General features: G+C 29.1%; 1 long non-coding RNA gene across 2 annotated transcripts; it reads left to right on the top strand.

The window, feature by feature from the left end:
• Window positions 1-7134: 7134 nt before the first annotated feature.
• Window positions 7135-10777, top strand: LOC105430907 (uncharacterized). 2 transcript variants are annotated; one of them, XR_016138114.1, is made up of 4 exons: window positions 7135-7281; window positions 8390-8513; window positions 8735-9255; window positions 9525-10777. It is a non-coding gene; the product is annotated as an uncharacterized LOC105430907 (long non-coding RNA). The 2 variants fall into 2 exon arrangements; XR_968234.3 differs by having other exon boundaries at window positions 7140-7281; window positions 8735-10777.
• Window positions 10778-11741: the final 964 nt, after the last annotated feature.

Genomic DNA, 11741 nt, shown 5'->3' with positions numbered 1-11741 from the left:
GACAAGTTGGAGAAAGCAGATTGCCTATTAACGTTTGAAATTTACTTGTGATATTTGAGCTTGATAAAGAATATCGGATTTTTATTCAAATGATATGTAAATACAATTTCCTAATAATTATATAGCATAATCATTCTTTATTTTATTATGCGTGCTTGTTAGTTATATACGATATAAAAATCTAAAATAAATGAGATTTTTAGTCATTGAACAGAATTTTATGCATAATATTTTTTTTCGTTTTTTTTTTGTAATATTATTACTATAGAAACTTAATTTTCGCGTGAAATTCTCATATATATAAAACGTTCTGATACTTGATAAAATATGATGTGTTATAATAGAGAGATGAGCGAAGTTTGATGAAAACATTCACACGCATATACACATCTGTGTATATCTAAATATCTAATATTTGTACACACCCACTCAGCACAGATGATTATTATTATATATAAGCTCAAAAAATTCCTTTCCGGTAATTCGAAAAGAATTTTATAGAAGTATAAATTTTGACTTATGTGGAATTAACTCGATTGTTCTGAAAGAAGTCCTTTTTCTCTTCATAATGAATTCGAAAAAAATCGATAAATCGCGAATAGTAGATGGTAGCTGTCGATGACATGGCGGTTAAATTCCATTTCTCGTAATTAAAAATCATCCAGGATAGAATAAAAGGCATTACATTATGAAATTTTTAAATCATGTTCTAGTGAAGTAATGATGAAGTGATGCTCTGAAATATTTTGACATTTCTGATGATATCTTGAAGGTAAACTCATTAAAATTATTTTGTGAGACAAAATTAAAAATATTTTGACAGTACAATTTCGTTTAGTTTTTGTGTAATAATTAATTTAGGGACCTAATGTTTCTGAGAGACATATTTATTAAATATACTATCTAAAATCTATTTTGATTTCATTGTGAATTTTTATAAATTATAATAAAATTCCCTTTTGCGAAAAAGAGAATTGGTGACATAAAAGTGAAATCATATGGAACTCTTATGAATATTTTTAATTCAGAAACGGAATGAAAGAAAAATACATTTCATAATTTGGGGATTTAAATTATTAACGAATTATTTTTTGGATTCTCTATGCTATTATATATGAATAAATTTTTGTATAATTTTTGTATAATTTTTGTATCATTAGGTATCTAAATCTAATTCTAAAAACTGAACATTTTTTTATTCGTATAATCTACTAGTTTAGCAATATTAGTTTTATAAGTACAGATAGCAAAATTTATATAAAGCAACTATTGACATGACTTCACAGTTCTGAATATTATATTAAAGTAGCAAATGGTGAAAAAAATTTAAATTAAGAAAATTTTTCTTATTTGTAACGCGAATTCCATAATAAACGTATTAATGTATGAACTTTAATTGCAGAAAAGGATTTCTAAATTTATAATAATATAAATTTATAAAAATACTATACGTAAAAAAGTTAATACGAAAAATACCGCAATCTATCGGTGATACAAAAAACTACACTCTGTAAAATAAAATAGAAAAGTAGTCGATAAAATAGAAAAAATCATAATACTATTCATTCTACTTTACCGATATTTTATGCATCATACATACATATAGGTTATAATGCATTCTAATTTTTTTATCTTAAGCTTCTAAATTTAATTATAATGACTTATTATTTTTTCATTTATTAAATATCTGGCTGTGTCTTTATTTTGTACGTATGATCTATAAAATTTTTTTTATAGATTAATGTTTTAGTTCATATGTCAACTTTGATTAGCTCTGAACGCCATTACATTACAAGTCGATATGATAATCTGTAATTTCTTAATTTTTTCATAAATGTAATTTTGTATAAATGTAATTTATGTAAGTGATCAAAGCCATTAACATGTGTATTTTAATTGAGTGAAAAGATTTATTATTTTGACTAATATACGACGATTATAATGACTTGAGCAGTTGATGATAAAAACCTATATTTTATCGATAAAACAGACATCCGGAATCATCTTAAAAAGGATTTTAAGTTGTCTATTTTACCGACCGAATGTGTTATTTTTCTAATACACTAATATTTTTATTGACATTACAAATTTTTTAACTATCCAATGAGCAGAATATCTAAAATCGACGCATAAAACAACTTTAAGATGTCTTTAAGATATCTTATAAAGAATTTTAAAAGATATCTTGAAATTATCTTATGCGTCAATTTTAGATATTCTGTTCACTGGATATTTTCTATAATAAAAATATATACAATAATGTTTATTACATCGGTCGACTTTATATTTAAAATAAATAAAAATTCAAAAATTTAAATCTTTTTTATTAACTCATAAGAAGATACTTGTCTGTATTACTGATAAAATGCAATAATTTTTGTATTCTCATTTTTTATTAACTTTATAAATCTGGAAATCCTTTTCCAGTAGTATTGAATTCACAATTTGACTGAATTCGATATTCAAAAACTTGTCGAGCAATGTCACGTGAGAAATATCGCATTTTCACAATGATAAAAATTATCCAAACAAGTGAGAGCTCGCTTTTATCATTTTTACTAGGTTTTTCGATACACAATCGACCATCAGAATCGATTCTTTTTCCATCAAATGCGAATCAAGAATTGACATCCCCAATCTTAAGATTGTATCAGATTGCCGGTTATGATTCTCAATTGACAATTTTATTTTCAGCCAATCACAATGTAGTGAATCCTGATTAATGTGATTAAAACCGACAATCGTAGTCGAGCAACCCGGGATTCTGGACCGGGATTCTGTATTCGCTTACCAACAACTATCGGTATCGTTAACTAACGACAGTTAATGACAGCCGCGCTTTTTTCCAAGATCATCCTTGCATTGATGGACATGTACAGAATCCTGATATGGCTTTTAGGGATGTCGATTCTTGATTTGATGTATCGAGAATCGATTTTTTTTTTGAAATCGATTATATGCGATTCTTTGGATGGCCAATTAATCGAGAATCGATTTTTTTTTTGACATCGATTATATGCGATTCTTTGGATGGCCAATTAATCGAGAATCGATTTTTTTTTGACATCGATTATATGCGATTCTTTGGATGGCCAATTAATCGAGAATCGATTTTTTTTTTGACATCGATTATATGCGATTCTTTGGATGGCCAATTAATTGAGAATCGATTTTTTTTTTGACATCGATTATATGCGATTCTTTGGATGGCCAATTAATCGAGAATCGATTTTTTTTTTGACATCGATTATATGCGATTCTTTGGATGGCCAATTAATCGAGAATCGATTTTTTTTTTGACATCGATTATATGCGATTCTTTGGATGGCCAATTAATCGAGAATCGATTTTTTTTTATATTGAACCGAGAATCAATTCGTACTCACACAGCATTTTTCATTGCAAATACATATTAAACACGTAATAATATTGCATTTACATTACGTTTCATTTCATTTCAAATAATATATAATAATTTAATATATTAAATACTTAATTAACGCAATAGATATGAAATATTCAAATCAAAATATGTGTGTAATACATAGCATCTATTATATTATATGTTATGTCTGCGTTGCATTACATTTATATTCACTGTTTGCTGGGATATGTCCAGTCGCTATTGTTGTCAATAATTGTTTATTTAAAATTATGTGTTTTATATATAAAGTTCATAAATCTATGATGCAGAAAAACAATTTATTTTTTTAATGATCAGATATGGATATATTTACCTTTGTTTTTCAATATCTGATATTCAACATTTTTAGGAAAAATGGAAAGAGGAATATTAATCAATTGGCTATTATAGTCGTCAATAATTCAATCAAAAACATTTAATATACATAAAGTACCAACTTGAAAAAAGAGTCACGTTTTCCTTGACAAACATTTTCGTATTATAAAGATTTTCTTTTTAAAGTTTCAAGTTATAGAAACTCTTTTCCCAGATAACCCGAATAGTCAAATTTGCAAAAATATTTTGCGCAATGTTTGTTTATAGACTTTGCAAGCAGCTTTTTGATTATGACAGATTGGCAGCTGAAGAAATTGAACAAAATTTGTCGTTTCAATATATTTAAATGGATAATTTCAGTAATGGCATATCTTGCGAGTAATTAATTCTAGAAACGTTTTGGAGCAACAACTAATTCGTTTAATGTACTTTACTCTTGTACATAAGGTCAATACTTCCATATCTTTTTGTTAAACAATGAGCAATAAATTCGATAGTGGTATATCTTTCAAGCAGATATATTGCAGATCCTGTTTGATGATTGCGACCAATTTGTTGTTTGGATATGTTTTGTAAATCCTGCCGGCAGAACTTAAGCTGAATGCGAATGCAGTGCAATATGATGCCAGCTATCACGTTCTAATATATAATATATTTTGCTTGATCTAAAAGGTCAATTTTAAACTAATTAAAATTATAGAAACAAATTTAGGTAACTTGTACGCTCATAAAGAATTCAAGTCTAAGGCTTTTAAGAGGTTTTTAAGAAGCTGTTATTTTTTGCGAGCAATAATTATATTATTTCTTGCCAGTAATAATTATATAATCTTTTAGACAATATAAAAGATACTTTAAAAAATAAGAGCTAGTAAAATGTATAAAATATGTAAATATGTATGTTTACACTGCGACATTAATCTAGTTTAGTGACAACCATTAGTTAGTGATTTCCTGCATTTAATTGGAGCACATTTTTAGATTTAAAAGAATGTATCAATCGAATGCAAAATTAATATAATTAATATTAATCGCCATATAAACGTAGTATATGTACGAATTAGCACATTATTTATAACGTGTAGTCCATATCATCACTCGAGACCAATTAGCCGGATTAACATCACCATGTAAACGAATATACGAATATACGAACATTATACAATTAACACCCCCCACCCTTTAGCCCATAACCTAACCACGTGTAACCACGTGTAACCACTCAAGAATGGAATAAAATGTACAAAAAGTATTATCAATCAAACGATTCCACTCGATAATTGAAAATGTTCGTACTTATTTCGTTTTTTATATATAATTATATGCTATTTACTTGTAATTAAAATACCTAAAATATTCTATAATCCGCAAAAGAAGGATCGAAAATGCTGAATAAAATCTAGATCATTCAGAAACAATACAATCTAAATTTTACGTTTTTATTCTCGATAAATTGTCTTCAGAATTATTAAATCAGATTCTCGCATGTACTATATATAATTTTAAAATTATAAAACAAACAAAATATATAAAGTAATTAAAACTTACATAAATATGTTCTTTCCTTCATTGTAATCTTATATATCCTTTGGTAACAAATTATTACACACATTATACACAAATAAAAAATTTACAATCACAAACACTTTCCTGAAAATTTATGCTTTCATACATATTTTTAACAAAATTTTTGTTTAAATTAATAAAATTTTCAAACGTGTGAAAATAGTAAAGCATACGGCCATGTTGTACTGGCCATGATGCTCATGATACGTACTAAAATGATATTTTTTGCATGATATTCACTAAATTATATCACTAAATTCACAATAAAAATTAACACAAATTAATTTAACAATACAATTTTGTAGTTTATTTAATTTATACAAAATAATTGTCGTCCTTCACTTTTATTAGGAAGATTATCATCATTCAAATGAGTTATTATGTTAGTAATTATGTTAAAAGGAATTCACATAATTTTTATACACATAATTTTTACGTTAAATATGCACTAAATTTAAAAATTGCGTTATCCAATTATCCAAGTTTGATCGACTTCAATTTACAAACTAAAATAAATAGCACACTTCACAAATCTATTAAATAAATATTATATTACGTCATAAACACAAAAATAACTATTTATTTTATATAAATTAATTTATCCATCACGTGTTAACTATACGGAACTGCTTTTAAGTATTAAGCTATCTAGTAAACTAAAACTGAGTTTCTATAACTTGAAACTGAAGCGCTAAACTCTACAAGCCAAAACTAGGAAAAAACTAGGAAAAAATATGACCAATCATAAAATAAGGAATATAAAATAAGGAATATAAAATATTTCAATGTTTCAAATGTTTCAAATAAAGTAATACTTGTACGTAAGAAGATACTCATAAAAAAATATTTAAAGTAAACTTTATATTATTTATATATTATTTAAATACTCTTGTTTACTATATATTGGACTATATGCATACTATACACACACACACACACACACACACATATATATACATTTAAATCATAATGAACAGGCCCCGGATGTTCGTGCGATTTCTCGTGCCACGCGCAGACGCGTGCGTGCTGAGTGCGAATGAGTCGAGTGCTATCTCGCTAAAGTGAGATAACAATATTATTCGATAGCATTATTAGTAACATTAGTCTTTATCTTTTTTGATATTTTTTGGATACTATATTATTTACTTTCAATATATTGTATTTGTTTCATTTAACCTATTTATATCTTAAGATTCAAAAAATAATGTGGTTTTAAAATATTTATACTTCTAATAAAATTCAAACATTGTTTCCTATATTTTGTTTACGTTCAATAGACCGCTAGCCGAAATCATTAGTCAGGAGACACGGTAGCATCTCGAGTGTCAAGTCAATCGAAACACTACCGTGTGACTTTACGCGAGCCAGCGATTTGCGAGTACCCGAGATTATCGAATCTTATTAATGGCTGAACCGAGTTCAAGTTCTGGATAGGCGCAATCAATTGCTTGGATTTAAATTATATAATAAAAGTGATCTTATTTTTTGTTTATGTGTTCTATAAGCAGAGATATTGCAATATTCAAAGATCAAATCTGTAAATTTACATTTAAGAAACGTTGTCATTATTATCGTTGTCGGCTTTGTATGGCTACAATTTTCGCCGTGAAAAGCGCTGACTTAGCCAGCTTAGCTCGGCTGTGTTCGAAAAATATATATTTTAGGACCGGAACATACACTTTTGCATAACGCACAATGTGTAACGTATAAGAAAATGAAGCAATCATGATTCTCCATTTTTACACCATAAAATGAAAGACTCTGATTGGTTCATTTTCTTACATTTTTTTCATATATGAAAATTCTATAATATACTTTATGTCCTCTCGATGACACACGCGAGCGCTCATGCTACAGTGTGTGTCAGCCTATTCCGTCCACGTGCTACAGCGTGACTGCAACATCGTACATGAACTGGCATCCCTAATTTGGTCCTCTACTTGTACATAAGTGGTGAATCCTTATGAATTAGATACCCTGTATGTATAACAATTATCTTGTAATAAATTTAATAAGCTTCGTAATCGATAATCTTCCATTTTTTCAAACAAAAGTTCGTCCATGTCACTAAATCTGACTTCGATACATCTTATTTGCGTTGCTTAAAATTTTGTGTATTAGTTTCGCTTCTTTTATATAAAACCGTCCACTCATCTTAGTCGATGTTAAGTGCACAGCCAAAGAACGTGCGTGCAGACAAAAAAAAAAGAATTAAAAGGCAACGAAAGATTGCAAATACCACTCACCGACTTTAATTTTGCGATGTTATCCGTGTCGAAGGCTTAAAACGAATATGAAAGATAATTGTTACCTTGTTGCAATAAAAGACTAAAAATATAATATCTGTTAGATTTTATTGTTATAATTAATATATAGTTTTTTTCCATTTTTTTCTTTAAATCTAATATTAAACGATACTTCATATTTCCTTCATATTCCCATATAATGCAAAAATTCAATATAAATTAAAAGTCATCTCTTTTTAAAGTACATCATTGGAGAAAGTGTAAGCGAATCAAAATTTGAAGAGAAATGATTCTCCATACTTTCCTCGTTATTACAACGTTCCAGTTTACATAATGTTGTATCGCGCGTTAAACGATGAACAGCAAACTATCAATCCCTCTGAACGCAGAAGTAATATTCTGTTATTGCCATTTATTCGATCGTGTTTCGCGATGCGCCGCGTAATCAAGTCGATTGGCGATCTCAAGGGACGAATTATGAACGCGCTTCCATTATGAAAGAAAGGCATATGTAGTATCTTGCTCTCTTCTTATATCGCGTACATGCCTCGGAGTCAAACGGAGAAATGCAATTGATCAAAAAATTATAATCGCAATGACAGTAAAAGCATCTCGCTAATACCGTTACAGTTGCCGCTCGTTTCGCATAAGAATTTGCATTGGGTATATTTTTAAATTTTTATCTGTTAACTTAATTCATTTACTTCATTTCATTTACTTTGCACACGAAAACTTGGATATATTTTTATCTTTAAATATATTAGGAGATACAAATATATGCTTCATATTTTCATGTAAGTCGCATAAAATTGATACAAGTAAAAAATTAATATATTTACAGATATTATCCGTGTCACGGTACATTGTTAAACATCAATGTTTCGTGAACATTGCAGTTCACTTCATTGCAGTTCATCAGGGCGAGGAACAACATTTATCAAGTTAGAAGCATGGAAATCTTAAAAGTGAAGTATTGATATAAATAATTGCTTTTTCTCAACGACGATGTTGAAGTCAATGTACGAAAGGGATTGTCATTTGAAATTTCCGTCAATTTTTATGCATAATGCTGATAAACAATTGACTAATCGGTGTTTCTTCTTAATAAACTTCATTATTAATTTCGAAAATTAAAGCACATCTTCCCCAAATGAAATCAACACATTAATCACACCTCGTTTCGCAGGTGCATAAAATCGCCGATTCACCTTTTCGCACAATTTTCTCGTGTATGAAGTGGAGGAATACGTCAAGAAGAGCATATGGTATAGCGCACGCAACACGTCCATATAAGGAAATATAAAGAACTCCCTTGTATCGAATCCAGTATTCGGATCGAAAGAAGATATGCTAAATAGAGAGAGAGAAATCTGCAAAATCGCATTACAGAAGGTACAAATCGCGTAAATCGCTCGAATAAGTAAGTAAAAATAGGGAATGATAACATGATTCTCAATACTTATTTAATAATTAAATAAAATTGCATTTTAGAACTTAATAAATAGATCATTGAAAAAATATTCAATTTCTTAATTGCTATTCATCGAAGAATTAATAAAATTATAAAAAACCGATTGAATAAAAAAATTTCAAAAATTATTTTAGTTTCCTATTTTTTTTTTATTATACATAAAAAAGGACAAGCTATTATAAAAACAATGTTGCAGTTAAACAAAGTAATGGTCAAATTGAATGTATGTAACAAATGTAAGCAAATTTTATTTTTTCTTCTCGCAAATTTATTGTTGTTTGCATTACTTGACGTTATGTGGATCAACAGAATCAAGCGTAAATATACTAAAGGTGTACGCTGAACATCGGTTTCGCTTCTCCTTTATATTCAGTTTTAAAGACTGAGATACAACTTTCTCAGTGCATTAGTTACGCTTCGTTCTGCAGGTGCACAAAATCGTTGATGTTTTTTAAATTAAATTGTATAACACGCAATCATGTTGCACATTGTTTTGATACAACAGTAGACCACAAGAGAGGGAAATGCAGAAAATTGTGTGGGACCGATATGTATAAAGCTGGACCGCAGGCAGAAAAGAGGAAAAAAAAGGGAAAAAAAAGAAAGAAGATAAAATAGAAAGAGGACAAGACATAAGACATTTGAAAAAAATTAAAGCTTTACCTTTGAAAGTACTTAGCAAATAAAATAATCTTTTCGGTTCTTGAGTAAAATCATTTGCATGCTTGACAGCAAGTCAAAAAGGTTGTTTTCAAACATGAAGCTATTCTTACTTTTGAAGCTATTCTTATACGCGAGAAATGATGTATCTTACACGAGTTTCGCGAAAACTGATGAATCGACCTGCATCACGAATCCACAAGTTGGGAAAGGCAGGGCAAACAGCTCTGTCCAACGGACTAGTCTTAATCACGCGATGTTATTTGCGCTGAAGGTACGAGACACGATGTTGCAATTTAGTAAGGCGCATATCAAGCATAAAAAAAAATGCAAAGGGAACGGAGAATGAGATAAGATAAGTCTGATAGGAGGCAAGCGACAGCGGAACGAAACCCATGAGAGGACAGGGAAGATAGAAATGTGATGAAATAAAAGGAACTTCTAATTAAATTTCTTTCGTTAGCCTGACGGCGACCTCCGTTCCGGGCTCTCGCTGCTTCTCATCGCTTGCCTCTGCAACGATTGCATTTTTTCCGCGATTATGCGGGCGCCACCTGCCCGTACGTGACTCGCGCGCTGCGAGAACGGAGCGGAAACGAGTAAGTGTAAGTGTAAGTTACGATGAACTGGCGTAATTGTGATAATGATATCCGACAGCCTATACCGCGTCATTTATCGTAACCCGGTCGAGCGACACTGGAGAGCTTACGCTTACGACCACAAAATAATAAACCGGCGGTTTATCTGTACGTGATACATGTATGTGAATTTAGTTTCGTATTGAGATCATTCAAGCAGAACGTTTTTGGTTTTGCAGAATTCTTTGTAAATCTATTATATATTTAAGTTATATCAATATTTAATTATATCTAATTATAATATAAAAATTTAAATGTTAAAAAATTGTTTTTTATTACTTCTTTGATCTTGATATTAATTTTTATGATATATATGTCCATCTTCTATTCTTCAATATTGGGGTCTCTCGCTTATAGAAAAACTGACTATCGATGTGACTATCCATTATCCCTCTCATGATATTGAGAAATAAAGGAATGATCAAATGGACTTTTTCAGAGAAGATCAGTTATGATATTAACTGATCTTCTTTGAAAAAATTCATTTCTATAACTGTTAATTTTTCTTTCATTCTTTATATTCCGTTAGCTTCCATACTTCCGCTCCAAATAATAAAAAAATATTTTTACTTATAAAAATTTGCATATCATTTATAGAAATATATATATTTACTTTTATAAGATATATATGTTTACTTATAAAAATAAATATACATACTTGTATAGATATATGCAAATAAATCCACATGGAACGTGACGCTATCAAAGATTCACCATACTTTCACAGCCTTCATTTATGGCCGGTATTCAGTTTTTATATTTAAGATCTATTTATATTTAAGATACTTAAGCATAAGTTCAAATTGTAATACGGAAATCTCATTGACTAAACAGGATCTTGAAACAATCTGATACCTAACTTAAGATCTTAAATATAATGGATTCTGAATACTGACCTATGCATAAATTTCTGGGGCCATTTATGTTGAGTGGAAATTTTAGATATATAATTTTTTCAACGAGTTTACATAATTTATAATGTTTTATATTAATTTATAATGTTATTAAATTATTCGGTCCCATGAAAAAGGCCAGAATGGTCGTTCTCAGCCTTCTCTCTGATCGAGATAAAAAAATATAGCATCATCTATTGGCTAAATGTAGACACTATGTAGAAATGAAAGAGTATACCGAGAGAAACTAAAATAGAAATCGTCTATCACAAGATGTTAATTCATGTTGACTTTTGACGCTAATTTTAATAAATCATGTGATTTATCAAGCTATGTAATATCTGCATGCAAAAACATCTTAGAAATTAGTATTAAAATGATGATAAAGAGTCAACTTCGACGAAAGCGGTCATACACATACACATTTATACTACAAAGATACACAGTTTATATATACACTCATACACACATCTTTGTACATATATGAACAAATTTTCATGCCAAGTTTTTGTATCACATTAAATATCTAAG

The sequence above is a fragment of the Pogonomyrmex barbatus genome, unplaced genomic scaffold (genome assembly GCF_055798465.1).
Source record: "Pogonomyrmex barbatus isolate J1 unplaced genomic scaffold, ASM5579846v1 scaffold12, whole genome shotgun sequence".
Taxonomy (NCBI): domain Eukaryota; kingdom Metazoa; phylum Arthropoda; class Insecta; order Hymenoptera; family Formicidae; genus Pogonomyrmex; species Pogonomyrmex barbatus.
Note: the sequence above shows the minus strand (reverse complement) of the source record. Positions and strands in the feature narration are given on the sequence as shown.